Below are 16,251 nucleotides of genomic sequence, written 5' to 3' on the forward strand. Positions count from 1 at the left end.
GTGGTAATGAAATCGCCTGCATGTTAAAACACATCTATTCTGTTGTGAATGTCTCTCTGGTTGTCCTGGTAAGATGTCTTTCTGACTGGTTCAATATGTTAGATGCATTTCAGTCAACACACAAGATGGCCACCCTACCCCCCCCCCCCCCTCCATGTCACTGTTCATCCATCCATCCTTCTCTTCCTCCATGTCATCCCTCTTCAAAGCCCAGTGGAGATGTCAAACTCAAACGCAGCGAGAGCAACAACAACATGGACAAACAAAATAATGTACAAAAAAACCTGAAGAGAATTGGAAGTATATTATTACAGATTAATTTTGTATTGTATTTATTGTGTATAATGACACCTTTTTAAAAAATAAATGTACATTTAGTAAAACTGTAAATTAAACTTTGCTTCTTTTCTAAAAGAGTTGATTTTTGTTTTTTGTTATTTTATTTCACCTTTATTTAACCAGGTAGGCCAGTAGAGAACAAGTCCTTTATTTAACCAGGTAGGCTAGTTGAGAACAAGTCCTTTATTTAACCAGGTAGGCCAGTTGAGAACAAGTCCTTTATTTAACCAGGTAGGCCAGTTGAGAACAAGTCCTTTATTTAACCAGGTAGGCCAGTTGAGAACAAGTCCTTTATTTAACCAGGTAGGCTAGTTGAGAACAAGTCCTTTATTTAACCAGGTAGGCCAGTTGAGAACAAGTCCTTTATTTAACCAGGTAGGCTAGTTGAGAACAAGTCCTTTATTTAACCAGGTAGGCCAGTTGAGAACAAGTCCTTTATTTAACCAGGTAGGCCAGTTGAGAACAAGTCCTTTATTTAACCAGGTAGGCCAGTTGAGAACAAGTCCTTTATTTAACCAGGTAGGCCAGTTGAGAACAAGTTCTCATTTACAACTGAGACCTGGCCAAGATAAAGCAAAGCCGTTCGACACAATACAACAACACATGCAATAAACAAACATACAGTAGAAAAGTCAATATACATGGTGTGCAAATGAGGTGAGATAAGGGAGGTAAGGCAATAGATAGGCCATGGTGGCGAAATAATTACAATATAGCAATTTAACACTGGAATGGTAGATGTGCAGAAGATGAATGTGCAAGTAGAGATACTGGGGTGCAAAGGAGCAAAATAACAGTATGGGGATGAGGTAGTTTGATGGGCTGTTTACAGATGGGCTGTGTGCAGTGATCTGTGAGCTGCTCTGACAGCTGGTGCTTAAAGCTAGTGAGGGAGATATGAGTCTCCAGCTTCAGAGATTTTTGCAATTCGTTCCAGTCATTGGCAGCAGAGAACTGTAAGGAAAGGCAGCCAAAGGAAGTGTTGGCTTTGGGGGTGACCAGTGAGATATACCTGCTGGAGCGCGTGCTGCGGGTGGGTGCTGCTATGGTGACCAGCGAGCTGAGATAAGGCGGGGCTTTACCTAGCAGAGACTTGTAGATGACCTGGAGCCAGTGGGTTTGGCGACGAATATGAAGCGAGGGCCACCCAACGAGAGCGTACAGGTCGTAGTGGTGGGTAGTATATGGGGCTTTGGTGACAAAACGGATGGCACTGTGATAGACTGCATCCAGTTTGTTGAGTAGAGTGTTGGAGGATATTTTGTAAATTACATCGCCGAAGTCAAGGATCGATAGGATGGTCAGTTTTACGAGGGTATGTTTGGCAGCATGAGTGAAGGAGGCTTTGTTGCGAAATAGGAAGCCGATTCAAGATTTAATTTTTGATTGGAGATGCTTGATGTGAGTCTGGAAGGAGAGTTTACAGTCTAACCAGACACCTAGGTATTTGTAGTTGTCCACATATTCTAAGTCAGAACCGTCCAGAGTGGTGATGCTGGACGGGCGGGCAGGTGCAGGCAGCGATCGGTTGAAGAGCATGCATTTAGTTTTACTTGTATTTAAGAGCAGTTGGAGGCCACGGAAGGAGAGTTGTATGACATTGAAGCTCGTCTAGAGGTTAGTTAACACAGTGTCCAAAGAAGGGCCAGAAGTATACAGAATGGTGTCGTCTGCGTAGAGGTGGATCAGAGAATCACCAGCAGCATGAGCGACATCATTTATATATACAGAGAAGAGAGTCGGCCCGAGAATTGAACCCTGTGGCACCCCCATAGAGACTGCCAGAGGTCCGGACAACAGGCTCTCCGATTTGACACACTGAACTCTATCTGAGAAGTAGTTGGTGAACCAGGTGAGGCAGTCATTTGAGAAGCCAAGGCTGTTTAGTCTGCCGATAAGAATGTGGTGATTGACAGAGTCGAAAGCCTTGGCCAGGTCAATGAATACGGTTGCACAGTATTGTCTCTTATTGATGGCGGTTATGATATCGTTTAGGACCTTGAGCATGGCTGAGGTGCACCCGTGACCAGCTCTGAAACCAGATTGCATAGTGGAGAAGGTGATACGTTTGTTGACTTGGCTTTCGAAGACCTTAGAAAGGCAGGGTAGGATAGATATAGGTCTGTAGCAGTTTGGGTCTAGAGTGTCTCCCCCTTTGAAGAGGGGGATGACTGCGGCAGCTTTCCAATCTTTGGGGATCTCAGACTACACAAAAGAGGTTGAACAGGCTAGTAATAAGGTTGCAACAATTTCGGTGGATCATTTTAGAAAGAGAGGGTCCAGATTGTCTAGCCCGGCTGATTTGTAGGGGTCCAGATTTTGCAGCTCTTTCAGAACATCAGCTATCTGGATTTGGGTGAAGGAGAAATGGGGGAGGCTTGGGTGAGTTGCTGTGGGTGGTGCAGGGCTGTTGACCGGGGTTTGGGTAGTCAGGAGGAAAGCATGGCCAGCTGTAGAAAAATGCTTATTGAAATTCTCAATTATAGTGGATTTATCAGTGGTAACAGTGTTTCCTAGCCTCAGAGCAGTGGGCAGCTGGGAGGAGGTGCTCTTATTCTATATGGACTTTACAGTGTCCCAGAACTTTTTGGAGTTTGTGCTACAGGATGCAAATTTCTGCTTGAAAAAGCTAGCCTTAGCTTTCCTAACTGCCTGTGTATATTGGTTCCTAACTTCCCTGAAAAGTTACATATCGCGGGGGCTATTCGATGCTAATGCAGTACGCCACAGGATATTTTTGTGATGCTTCTAGTGCTTTTATTACAGTGCCTTTATGTTTGTTGATGTAAAGGGTTTTTCACTAATGTGATTTGACCAGGAAAAACTCTGGGCCTTGCTTATTTCTACTTATTCTGGAACATTCAGGGCATCCACCATACCATTTGGATGACTAACGATGACAGAAGAGGTGTCGATTTGGACGGGGAGAAGGATGTCATGTAGCTGAGAGCCAGCAGGTGGCGCCGGTGGTAGTGGAAACGTTGCACTGGGTGATTGGTTGGTGTGCCTGCAGGGTTTAGAGAGTTGGGGAGAGGAGGAGAGAATGTAGGACAGTGGAAAATGTCTAAATGCTGGGAACTTAAACTAAGTCATGGGGTGGTCTCTGAGAATGTTTATTACATTAAAATAAAAAAAAGAACTTGGGGGGGGAACTATAACTGAATAATGTGACCCATTGGTAGGATGTGTAATCTGCATTTTATAGACTCTTTAAGATCTGTTGAAGATCTCTGTATTGGGGTAGTCATCAAAGAAAGACTCCACCCAAATAATTTATTCAACTCCCCCGTCTCGCGTACACACCGCGCTCTCCACCCTCCTCAACCTTCCCTGCTAGTACCCCACCCAAACTTTTCCCCCAGCTCTAAACAGTACAGATTTAGGGTTAGTCCCAGAGTTTTGCTTGGCATCGTTGGGAGAGGAGGTGCATTGAGAGAGAGAGAGAAGAGAGAGAGAGAGAGAGAGAGAAAGGTGTCCCTGTCTTCCTCCAGCTAGCAGAGAGAGGACCCCTTCATCTGAAACATATTCAACTCTGGAGAGAAACCATCCCACGGACTGACAGGCTTCTGGTTGCCCTTACCTCACAGGAGCACCCTCCTGAGTAGCTGGTAGTTACTGACAGTAGAGAGACAGAGCACCTTCCTGAGTAGCTGGTATTTACTGACAGTAGAGAGAGACAGAGCACCCTCCTGAGTAGCTGGTATTTACTGACAGTAGAGAGAGACAGAGCACCCTCCTGAGTAGCTGGTATTTACTGACAGTAGAGAGAGACAGAGCACCCTCCTGAGTAGCTGGTATTTACTGACAGTAGAGAGAGACAGAGCACCCTCCTGAGTAGCTGGTATTTACTGACAGCATACATGCAGCATAACCTTTCATTCTACTACAACCTGAAGGAAGGAGAAGTTTCTCCCATCTTCACCAGGTAAGGTTTTTTTTTTGTTTTCTGAGTTTAAACTCATGTTTCCTAAACTGTGTTAACAAGTTCCCGTACGTAGACCTTTTATGGAAATTGTGAGGCACTGAATGGAAAAAGTCTAAAGTTATAATTTGAATCAGTGAAATGGAAGGTTTTGGTGAGGGTCTGCTCTGATGCGTCTAGCTAAGGTCACTCTGTTCCTACTGTTATAGTGAACTACAAGATACATTGCCCTGTCTGTTAAAACTACCAAACGCTGTCTCTGTACAGTTCCCCACTGCGCCATCTCTGACATAAGCCCCCCCCGTACGCCACGTCTATCTCTATGGCCACTGTTAATTAATGATACAAACTGTTCACACCCCTATTTGTTTGGCAGAGAACATTTCACAAGTTTAAAGCTAATTTCCTGCAATTCTATACATTTTGTCATGGGATAGAGACTTTTTTAAATGTATTTTTTAAGCTAATTTCCTGCAACTCTACACATTTTGCCACACCCCCCTCCCCCCCCCTCCTCGAGGCGCACCCCCACAGTTTGTGAACCACTGCTCTAGAATATTCTATCTGCCAGTACTCTGGAATGTTCACTATAGATTCTGTTTGGCTCTGCCAGTACTCTGGAATGTTCACTATAGATTCTGTTTGGCTCTGCCAGTACTCTGGAATGTTCACTATAGATTCTGTTTGGCTCTGCCAGTACTCTAGAATGTTCACTATAGATTCTGTTTGACTCTGCCAGTACTCTAGAATGTTCACTATAGATTATGTTTGGTTCTGCCAGTACTCTAGAATGTTCACTATAGATTCTGTTTGGCTCTGCCAGTACTCTAGAATGTTCACTATAGATTTTACATTTACATTTAAGTCATTTAGCAGACGCTCTTATCCAGAGCGACTTACAAATTGGTGCATTCACCTTATGATATCCAGTGGAACAACCACTTTACAATAGTGCATCTAAATCTTTTAGGGGGGGGGGGGGGGGGGGTTAGAAGGATTACTTTATCCTATCCTAGGTATTCCTTAAAGAGGTGGGGTTTCAGGTGTCTCCGGAAGGTGGTGATTGACTCCGCTGTCCTGGCGTCGTGAGGGAGCTTGTTCCACCATTGGGGTGCCAGAGCAGCGAACAGTTTTGACTGGGCTGAATTGGAACTGTACTTCCTCAGAGGTAGGGGGGCCAGCAGGCCAGAGGTGGATGAACGCAGTGCCCTTGTTTGGGTGTAGGGCCTGATCAGAGCCTGAAGGTACGGAGGTGCCGTTCCCCTCACAGCTCCGTAGGCAAGCACCATGGTCTTGTAGCGGATGCGAGCTTCAACTGGAAGCCAGTGGAGAGAGCGGAGGAGCGGGGTGACGTGAGAGAACTTGGGAAGGTTGAACACCAGACGGGCTGCGGCGTTCTGGATGAGTTGTAGGGGTTTAATGGCACAGGCAGGGAGCCCAGCCAACAGCGAGTTGCAGTAATCCAGACGGGAGATGACAAGTGCCTGGATTAGGACCTGCGCCGCTTCCTGTGTGAGGCAGGGTCGCACTCTGCGAATGTTGTAGAGCATGAACCTACAGGATCAGGTCACCGCCTTGATGTTAGTGGAGAACGACAGGGTGTTGTCCAGGGTCACGCCAAGGTTCTTAGCACTCTGGGAGGAGGACACAATGGAGTTGTCAACCGTGATGGCGAGATCATGGAACGGGCAGTCCTTCCCCGGGAGGAAGAGCAGCTCCGTCTTGCCGAGGTTCAGCTTGAGGTGGTGATCCGTCATCCACACTGATATGTCTGCCAGACATGCAGAGATGCGATTCGCCACCTGGTTATCAGAAGGGGGAAAGGAGAAGATTAATTGTGTGTCGTCTGCATAGCAATGATAGGAGAGACCATGTGAGGATATGACAGAGCCAAGTGACTTGGTGTATAGCGAGAATAGGAGAGGGCCTAGAACTGAGCCCTGGGGGACACCAGTGGTGAGAGCACGTGGTGCGGAGACAGATTCTCGCCACGCCACCTGGTAGGAGCGACCTGTCAGGTAGGACGCAATCCAAGCGTGGGCCGCGCCAGAGATGCCCAACTCGGAGAGGGTGAAGAGGAGGATCTGATGGTTCACAGTATCAAAGGCAGCCGATAGGTCTAGAAGGATGAGAGCAGAGGAGAGAGAGTTAGCTTTAGCAGTGCGGAGAGCCTCCGTGACACAGAGAAGAGCAGTCTCAGTTGAATGACTAGTCTTGAAACCTGACTGATTAGGATCAAGAAGGTCATTCTGAGAGAGATAGCAGGAGAGCTGGCCAAGGACGGCACGTTCAAGAGTTTTGGAGAGAAAAGAAAGAAGGGATACTGGTCTGTAGTTGTTGACATCGGAGGGATCGAGTGTAGGTTTTTTCAGAAGGGGTGCAACTCTCGCTCTCTTGAAGACGGAAGGGACGTAGCCAGCGGTCAAGGATGAGTTGATGAGCGAGGTGAGGTAGGGGAGAAGGTCTCCGGAAATGGTCTGGAGAAGAGAGGAGGGGATAGGGTCAAGTGGGCAGGTTGTTGGGCGGCCGGCCGTCACAAGACGCGAGATTTCATCTGGAGAGAGAGGGGAGAAAGAGGTCATTCTGTTTGGCTCTGCCAGTAATCTAGAATGTTCACTATAGATTCTGTTTGGCTCAGCCAGTACTCTGGAATGTTCACTATAGATTCTGTTTGGCTCTGCCAGTACTCTGGAATGTTCACTATAGATTCTATTTGGCTCTGCCAGTACTCTAGAATGTTCACTATAGATTCTGTTTGGCTCTGCTAGTACTCTAGAATGTTCACTATATATTCTGTTTGGCTCTGCCAGTACTCTAGAATGTTCACTATAGATTCTGTTTGGCTCTGCCAGTACTCTAGAATGTTCACTATAGATTCTGTTTGGCTCTGCCAGTACTCTAGAATGTTCACTATAGATTCTGTTTGGCTCTGCCAGTACTCTGGAATGTTCACTATAGATTATTTTTTAGCTCTGCCAGTAATCTAGATAGAATGGTGACTTGCTTGTTTCCAGTCCAAGGACAGACTGTGACTGTGTTGCAATGTGTACAAACCCACAAGGCATTTTCCATGATCTTCAACAGTTTGAGTTATGCTTTCATAAAGGAGCCTAACCCCAAACCCAGAGCTAGAGAGTAGTTAACCCATAGGAACCCAGAGAATCCACTCTGTCTAATGCTAGATAGCAGTTAACCCATAGGAACCATTTTCTCCATATCCTACGTCTAATACTGCTGTTTGGATTATATTGTGATGATGCCAACTCCTCTCTCCTCCGTCACCATTTTGACTCTACCCTTCTGCCCCATTTAGTCTTGTGACATGAAAATAATCTCTCTCCCTCTCCCTCTCCCTTTCTCCCCCACTGTAGTGAAAAACTAAAACAACCAATAAAACCCACAAAGTGAATTAAAGACAAAAAGAATCAGACATTAACAGTAAACATTATATAACATTACTAGCAGTAAAATAAATCTAGTTTGTGAAAATGTTATTTGTGTTTGAATTCTTTGCGGATTTGTGGAATTTGAGAGACATGTGTCTCTAACATGGTGATACATTTGTCAGGAGGTTAGGAAGTGCAGCTCAGTTTCCACCTCATTTTGTGGGCAGTGTTGCACATAGCCTGTCTTCTCTTGAGAGCCACGTCTGCCTATTATCACCTCTCTCAATAGCAAGGCTATGTGCTTTAACTATACATTCATGTACATACTACTTCAATTGGGCCGACCAACCAGTGCTCCCGCACATTGGCTAACCGGGCTATCTTCATTGTGTCCTGCCACCCGCCAACCCCTCTTTTACGCTAATGCTACTCTCTGTTCATCATATATGCATAATCACTTTTACCATATCTACATGTACATACTACCTCAATCAGCCTGACTAACCGGTGTCTGTATATATCCTCTCTACTGTATATAGCCTCTCTACTGTATATAGCCTCTCTACTGTATATAGCCTCTCTACTGTTATAGCCTCTCTACTGTATATAGCCTCTACTGTATATAGCCTCTCTACTGTATATAGCCTCTCTACTGTATATAGTCTCTCTACTGTATATAGCCTCTCTACTGTATATAGCCTCTACTGTATATAGCCTCTCTACTGTATATAGCCTCTCTACTGTCTATAGCCCCTCTACTGTATATAGCCTCTCTACTGTATATAACCTCTCTACTGTATACAGCCTCTCTACTGTATATAGCCTCTCTACTGTATATAGCCTCTCTACTGTATATAGCCTCTCTACTGTTATAGCCTCTCTACTGTATATAGCCTCTCTACTGTATATAGCCTCTCTACTGTATATAGCCTCTCTAATGTATATAGCCTCTCTACTGTTATAGCCTCTCTACTGTATATAGCCTCTACTGTATATAGCCTCTCTACTGTATATAGCCTCTCTACTGTATATAGCCTCTCTACTGTATATAACCTCTCTACTGTATATAGCCTCTCTACTGTATATAGCCTCTCTACTGTATATAGCCTCTCTACTGTATATAGCCTCTCTACTGTTATAGCCTCTCTACTGTATATAGCCTCTCTACTGTATATAGCCTGTCTACTGTATATAGCCTCTCTACTGTTATAGCCTCTCTACTGTATATAGCCTCTACTGTATATAGCCTCTCTACTGTATATAGCCTCTCTACTGTATATAGCCTCTCTACTGTATATATCCTCTCTACTGTATATAGCCTCTCTACTGTATATAACCTCTCTTCTGTATATAGCCTCTCTACTGTATATAACCTCTCTACTGTATATAGCCTCTCTACTATATATAGCCTCTCTACTGTATGTAGCCTCTCTACTGTTATAGCCTCTCTACTGTATATAGCCTCTCTACTGTATATAGCCTCTCTACTGTATATAACCTCTCTACTGTATATGGCCTCTCTACTGTTATAGCCTCTCTACTGTATATAGCCTCTCTACTGTATATAGCCTCTCTACTGTATATAGCCTCTCTACTGTATATAGCCTCTCTACTGTATATAGCCTCTCTACTGTTATAGCCTCTCTACTGTATATAGCCTCTCTACTGTATATAGCCTCTCTACTGTATATAGCCTCTCTACTGTATATAACCTCTCTACTGTATATGGCCTCTCTACTGTTATAGCCTCTCTACTGTATATAACCTCTCTACTGTATATAGCCTCTCTACTGTATATAGCCTCTCTACTGTATATAGCCTCTCTACTGTTATAGCCTCTCTACTGTATATAGCCTCTCTACTGTATATAGCCTCTCTACTGTATATATCCTCTCTACTGTATATAACCTGTCTTTTTACTGTTGTTTTATTTCTTTACTTACCTATTGTTCACCTAATACCTTTTTTGCACTATTGGTTAGAGCCTGTAAGTAAACATTTCACTGTGAGGTCTACTACACCTGTTGTATTCAGCATTTCACCGTGAGGTCTACTACACCTGTTGTATTCAGCATTTCACCGTGAGGTCTACTACACCTGTTGTATTCAGCATTTCACTGTGAGGTCTACTACACCTGTTGTATTCAGCATTTCACTGTGAGGTCTACCTACACCTGTTGTATTCAGCATTTCACTGTGAGGTCTACACCTGTTGTATTCAGCATTTCACTGTGAGGTCTACTACACCTGTTGTATTCAGCATTTCACTGTGAGGTCTACTACACCTGTTGTATTCAGCATTTCACTGTGAGGTCTACTACACCTGTTGTATTCAGCATTTCACTGTGAGGTCTACTACACCTGTTGTATTCAGCATTTCACTGTGAGGTCTACTACACCTGTTGTATTCAGCATTTCACTGTGAGGTCTACTACACCTGTTGTATTCAGCATTTCACCGTGAGGTCTACTACACCTGTTGTATTCAGCATTTCACTGTGAGGTCTACTACACCTGTTGTATTCAGCATTTCACTGTAAGGTCAACTACACCTGTTGTATTCAGCATTTCACTGTGAGGTCTACTACACCTGTTGTATTCAGCATTTCACTGTGAGGTCTACTACACCTGTTGTATTCGGCATTTCACTGTGAGGTCTACTACACCTGTTGTATTCAGCATTTCACTGTTAAGTCTACTACACCTGTTGTATTCAGCATTTCACTGTGAGGTCTACTACACCTGTTGTATTCAGCATTTCACTGTGAGGTCTACACCTGTTGTATTCAGCATTTCACTGTGAAGGTCTACACCTGTTGTATTCAGCATTTCACTGTGAAGGTCTACACCTGTTGTATTCAGCGCACGTGACAAATAAACGTTGATTTGATGCTCACTGAGTCTGTACATAGTCGAGGCTTTTCTTAGTTTTGGATTAATCACAGTGGTCAAGGTATTCTGCCACAATGTACTTTGTTTAGGGCAAGGTAGCCTCGTCGCTGCATTGGCTTCCCTAAAAGGGGAAGCCTGGGAAGCTCCATGGCAGAAATCAGTTAAAGAGGGGTCGGAACCCAGTGTAAATTGACGCCTTAATCAAATAACTAATAACTAATAACTAATAACTAACTTAACTAATCAAATACCTTGCTTAGGGCGGAGCTCCAAAGGTGCTCACCAGATTAATGCCGTAGGAGTAACGGTGAGGACAAAACATGTCAACAAAAACGAATACTGGTGACAAAAGATTTCACAGCATTTCTGTTACGTTGAGATGAGGTAAAGCTGCAGTAAGAGGAGATACATGCTGGTCATATGAATATCTGAAATGATAAAGGCTAACATGAGGAACAAGGAGCTAGCAATGAGGAACAAGGAGCTAGCAATGAGGAACAAGGAGCTAGTCATGAGGAACAAGGAGCTAGCATGAGGAACAAGGAGCTAGCAATGAGGAACAAGGAGCTAGTCATGAGGAACAAGGAGCTAGCCGTGATGAACAAGGAGCTAGCATGAGGAACAAGGCGCTAGTCATGAGGAACAAGGAGCTAGCCATGAGGAACAAGGAGCTAGCCATGAGGAACAAGGAGCTAGCCATGAGGAACAAGGAGCTAGCCATGAGGAACAAGGAGCTAGCCATCAAGGAGCTAGCCATGAGGAACAAGGAACTAGCCATGAGGAACAAGGAGCTAGCCATGAGGAACAAGGAGCTAGCCATGAGGAACAAGGAGCTAGCCATGAGGAACAAGGAGCTAGCCATGAGGAACAAGGAGCTAGCATGAGGAACAAGGAGCTAGCCATGAGGAACAAGGAGCTAGCAATGAGGAACAAGGAGCTAGTCATGAGGAACAAGGAGCTAGCATGAGGAACAAGGAGCTAGCAATGAGGAACAAGGAGCTAGTCATGAGGAACAAGGAGCTAGTCATGAGGAACAAGGAGCTAGCCGTGATGAACAAGGAGCTAGCATGAGAAACAAGGCGCTAGTCATGAGGAACAAGGAGCTAGCCATGAGGAACAAGGAGCTAGCCATGAGGAACAAGGAGCTAGCCATGAGGAACAAGGAGCTAGCCATGAGGAACAAGGAGCTAGCCATGAGGAACAAGGAGCTAGCCATGAGGAACAAGGAGCTAGCATGAGGAACAAGGAGCTAGCATGAGGAACAAGGAGCTAGCAATGAGGAACAAGGAGCTAGCCATGAGGAACAAGGAGCTAGCCATGAGGAACAAGGAGCTAGCCATGAGGAACAAGGAGCTAGCCATGAGGAACAAGGAGCTAGCCATGAGGAACAAGGAGCTAGCCATGAGGAACAAGGAGCTAGCATGAGGAACAAGGAGCTAGCCATGAGGAACAAGGAGCTAGCCATGAGGAACAAGGAGCTAGCATGAGGAACAAGGAGCTAGCATGAGGAACAAGGAGCTAGCCATGATGAGGCTCGTTTTTGAGAAAAGTCAGCACACCTTGTAAACTACCTACATATAACTAGCTACTAGCTAGTTCAATTTCTATTATAAACCAAATCAAATGTTAATAAAAACAGTATATTGACCTAAAAGGTTAGCAGTGTTAGCCCAGTCGCTAGCTTATTCAGGGTCAGTGATACATAGACAGTACATAGTTGCTCTATCTATGGGAACAACTGCAATTATTTTGCAAGCAACGTTGCCAAAAGGAATTAAATTTAAATTAAAATGAACCTCGTAAAATGTTACCTTTTAATGCTCATCTCCTGTAGCCTAATTTTCATACTGTATCAACATTACAAGGATTGGATTTGCACTATACTATTTGATACGTCAGCATTTAAAAAGGTATGTACACAATCTGGTATATGGTCCGACTCGTATACATTATCTACTGGTATCATTTCACACTGAGAACATAGAGCTCAACATGTAAACAATGTGTGAGTTGAGCTCTTCTCTGCTTCAGACGCTAGTAATGCCAGCAATGCCATCATACTGTAGGTCTATGGCTGCATTGGTGTTGCATTCCATATGATAAGCTGCCAAATGGATTCACATAGTTGACTTACTGAGAGAGAGTGACAATCAAATAAAACTAAAACTAGACAACAAAAAAGAAATGTTAATTTGAGAATAAAACAGAAGCCCTTCTCCTCTTTACTGCAGGAATGTGATTCATCAACATTGACACTAGTTCATTTTGAATAATAGTTTAACAATTAAAACAAGTTTAAACACTTCACTTCAAAGAATCAACACTTCATCGCTTCAAATTGTACAAATAAGCTAACCGTTATGTAAAACAACACTAGACAATTGAGTCGTAACATGTAGGCTATTGTTACATAAACATTACTTCAGCCGAACAAACAAACAAAACTCCATACCAGTGGTGGCCAATCTTTCTCCGCTGACCCCTGATCTACTGGGTGGGCATCCCCGTGGAACGCTTTCCACGCCTTGTAGAGTCCATAACCCCCGACGAATTGAGACTGTTCTGAGGAAAAAAGGGGACTTGCAACTCAATATTAGAAAGGTGTTCTTAATGTTTTGTACGCATTGTACATTATGTGTGATGTTTTAACTGTGTCTTTGTATGCAACATTTGCTAACATAGGTAGGCCTACACATTTAACACATGGCATATAGGATATACTCTTAGTCTCTTGGGACGTTTATTAGGACCTCTCTCTTCATCTGCAAACAGGCTTTAACAGATTTCCATATCCGAGGACAAAAAACAACAGAAAGAAACAGGCTTCATTATACTCAAAATCGACAGCACTGAATATGATGTTATTATCTCTCGGTCTTCAAAGTTTTCCCCTCTAAGGACTGGAGAATCTTTTCATAATGTCCTCCCTCAATATGACCTGTCCTGTAGTCCACGCTCTCCTGTCCTCCCTCAATATGACCTCTCCTGTCCTGTAGTCTACACCCTCCTGTCCAGTAGTCTACACTCTCCTGTCCAGTAGTCTACACTCTCCTGTCCTGTCCAGTAGTCTACACTCTCTCTTCACTGCCAGCTGGATCTGCAATGTCACCCTCTTCCATGGCCGTTATCTACAAAACCATTTGGAGACTGTTTTTAATTTACAATGACAACATTGAGCTAGCTAGCTGATAGGAAGTTAGCTAGCTGATGAAATTTTATTCACTTAGCTAAACAGTCTGTAAATTTTGAGTTATAGCCTACAAAGTGGCCTACTGTAGCCAGCTAGCTAGCTGTTGCAAAATGGCGTGATAGCCTTCCTTCTTCAAGATCCCTTTTACCCTGTACAAATCTCCCACAAAAGTATGTGGACACCTGTTTGTCAAACATCTCATTCTAAAATCATGGGTATTAATATGGAGTTGGTCCCCCCTTTGCTGCTATAACAGCCTCCACTCTTCTGGGAAGGCTTTCCACTAGATGTTTCAATTTATCCCAAAGGTGTTTGATGGGGTTGAGGTCAAGGCTCTGTGCAGGCCAGTCAAGTTCTTCCACAACGATCTCGACAAACCACTGTATGGACCTCGCTTTGTGCACGGGGGCATTGTCATGCTGAAACAGGAAAGGGCCTTCCCCAAACTGTTGCCACAAGGGTTGGGACAGAATCGTCTAGAATGTCATTGTATGCTGTAGTGTTAAGATTTCCCTTCACTGGAACTAAAGGGTCCCGAACCATGAAAAACAGCCCCAGAACATTATTCCTCCTCCACCAAACTTTACAGTTGCCACTATGCATCAGGGCGGGTAGGGTTCTCCTGGCATCCACCAAATCCAGATTCGTCCATCAGGCTGCCAGATGGTGAAACGTGATTCATCACTCCAGAGAACGCATTTCCACTGCTTCAGAGTCCAATGAAGGTGAGCTTTACACCATTCCAGCCGACGCTCAGCATTGTGTCATGACTCGGCCGTGGAAACCCATTTCATGAAGCTACCGACGAACAGTTATTGTGCTGACGTTGCTTCCAGAGGCAGTTTGGAACTCGGTAGTGAGTGTTGCAACAGAGGACAGACGATTTGTACGACAAGATGTTTCTACTTCACAATAACAGCACTTACCGCTGACCGGGGCAGCTCTAGCAGGGCAGAAGTACTGACTTGCTGGAAAGATGGCATCCTATGACGGTGCCACGTTGGAAGTCACTGAGCTCTTCAGTATGGGCCATTCTACTGCCAATGTTTGTCTATGGAGATTGCATGGCTGTGTGCTCGATTTTATACACCTGTTATCAACGGGTGTTGCTGAAATAGCCGAATCCACTAATTTGAAGGCAGATCCTAACTGGGATTTCTAATTTGATGTTCCTTTTGACGGCGTAGAAGGCCCCTCTTGCCTTGTCTCTCAGATTGTTCACAGCCTGGTTCCTCTCTAGGTTTCTTCCTAGGTTTTGGCCTTTCTAGGGAGTTTTTCCTAGCCACCGTGCTTCTACACCTGCATTGCTTTGCTGTTTGGGGTTTTAGGCTGGGTTTCTGTACAGCACTTTGAGATATCAGCTGATGTAAGAAGGGCTATATAAATAAATGTGATTTGATTTGTGTAAGTTACCTGTGGTGTTGATGTTTAGGACGAGGTATGTGTAATTATTTGTGTTGCTCTAGGGCAACAGTGTCTAGATAGAATTTATGTTCGTGGTCCTGGTATCTGGACCTTACTGTCTGGGATTTACTGCCAGGGTCCAGGTCTGACAGAATCTGTGCAGAAGATCTAGGTGCTGCTGTAGGCCCTCCTTGGTTGGGGACAGAAGCACCAGATCATCAGCAAACAGTAGACATTTGACTTCAGATTCTAGTAGAGTGAGGCCGGGTGCTGCAGACTGCTCTAGTGCCCTCACCAATCAGTTGGTATATATATGTTGAAGAGGGTGGGGCTCAAGCTTGCATCCCTGTTTCACCCCCCAGCTCTGAGGAAATACATCTGTGTTTATTGCCAATTTTAACACTTATTGTTGGTGGACATTGATTTTTGCCCGCTTTCCATCAGTTTATACAGCAGACCCTCATGTCAAATTTAATCAAAAGCTTTTTTTTATCAACAAAGCATGTGCATACTTTGGTTTGCTTAGGATTGTTTGTTTTTTAATCAAGGTTTGCCCGGTGAATACATGGTCTGTCATACGGTATTCTGGTAAGAAGCCAATTTTACATTTGTTTTCACTGAAGAAATGTTGGAGTCTGCTGTTGATGATACTGCAGAGGATTTTCCTGAGGTTGTTGTTGACACAGATTCCACTGTAATTATTGGGGTGAAATTAATCTTCACTTTTGTGAATTGGGGTGATTTATACCTTGGTTCCAAATATTGGGGAAGATACCAGAGCTGAGGATAATAGTGAAGAGTTTGTATATAAACAATTGGAATTTGTTGTCTGTATATTTTATCATGTCATTGAGGGATACCATCGACCCCACAGGCCTTTTTGGGTTGGAGGGTTTGTATTTTGTCCTGTAGTTCATTCAATGTAATTGGAGAATCCATTGCGTTCTGGTAGTCTTCAATAGTTGATTCTAAGTTTAGTAAATGATAATGTTAGCTGTAGGTTCTTTGTTATAGGGCCAAAAAAGATAGGAGAAGTGGTTTACCCACACATCTCCATTTTGGATAGATAACTCTTCGTGTTGTTGTTTATTCAGTGTTTTACAGAAGTGACTTGATATT

General features: G+C 44.0%; 1 protein-coding gene across 2 annotated transcripts in view; it reads left to right on the top strand.

The window, feature by feature from the left end:
* Positions 1-3,653: 3,653 nt before the first annotated feature.
* ehd2b (EH-domain containing 2b) overlaps positions 3,654-16,251 on the top strand; it is a 35,416-nt gene continuing 22,818 nt past the window's right edge. For both annotated transcript variants that reach the window (XM_029773920.1, XM_029773921.1), the window contains exon 1: positions 3,654-4,264. The gene's annotated coding sequence lies outside the window, so the exon portion shown is untranslated. The remainder of the gene's footprint in view (positions 4,265-16,251) is intronic.

This window comes from Salmo trutta, chromosome 13 (assembly GCF_901001165.1).
Source record: "Salmo trutta chromosome 13, fSalTru1.1, whole genome shotgun sequence".
In the NCBI taxonomy this organism is placed as follows: domain Eukaryota; kingdom Metazoa; phylum Chordata; class Actinopteri; order Salmoniformes; family Salmonidae; genus Salmo; species Salmo trutta.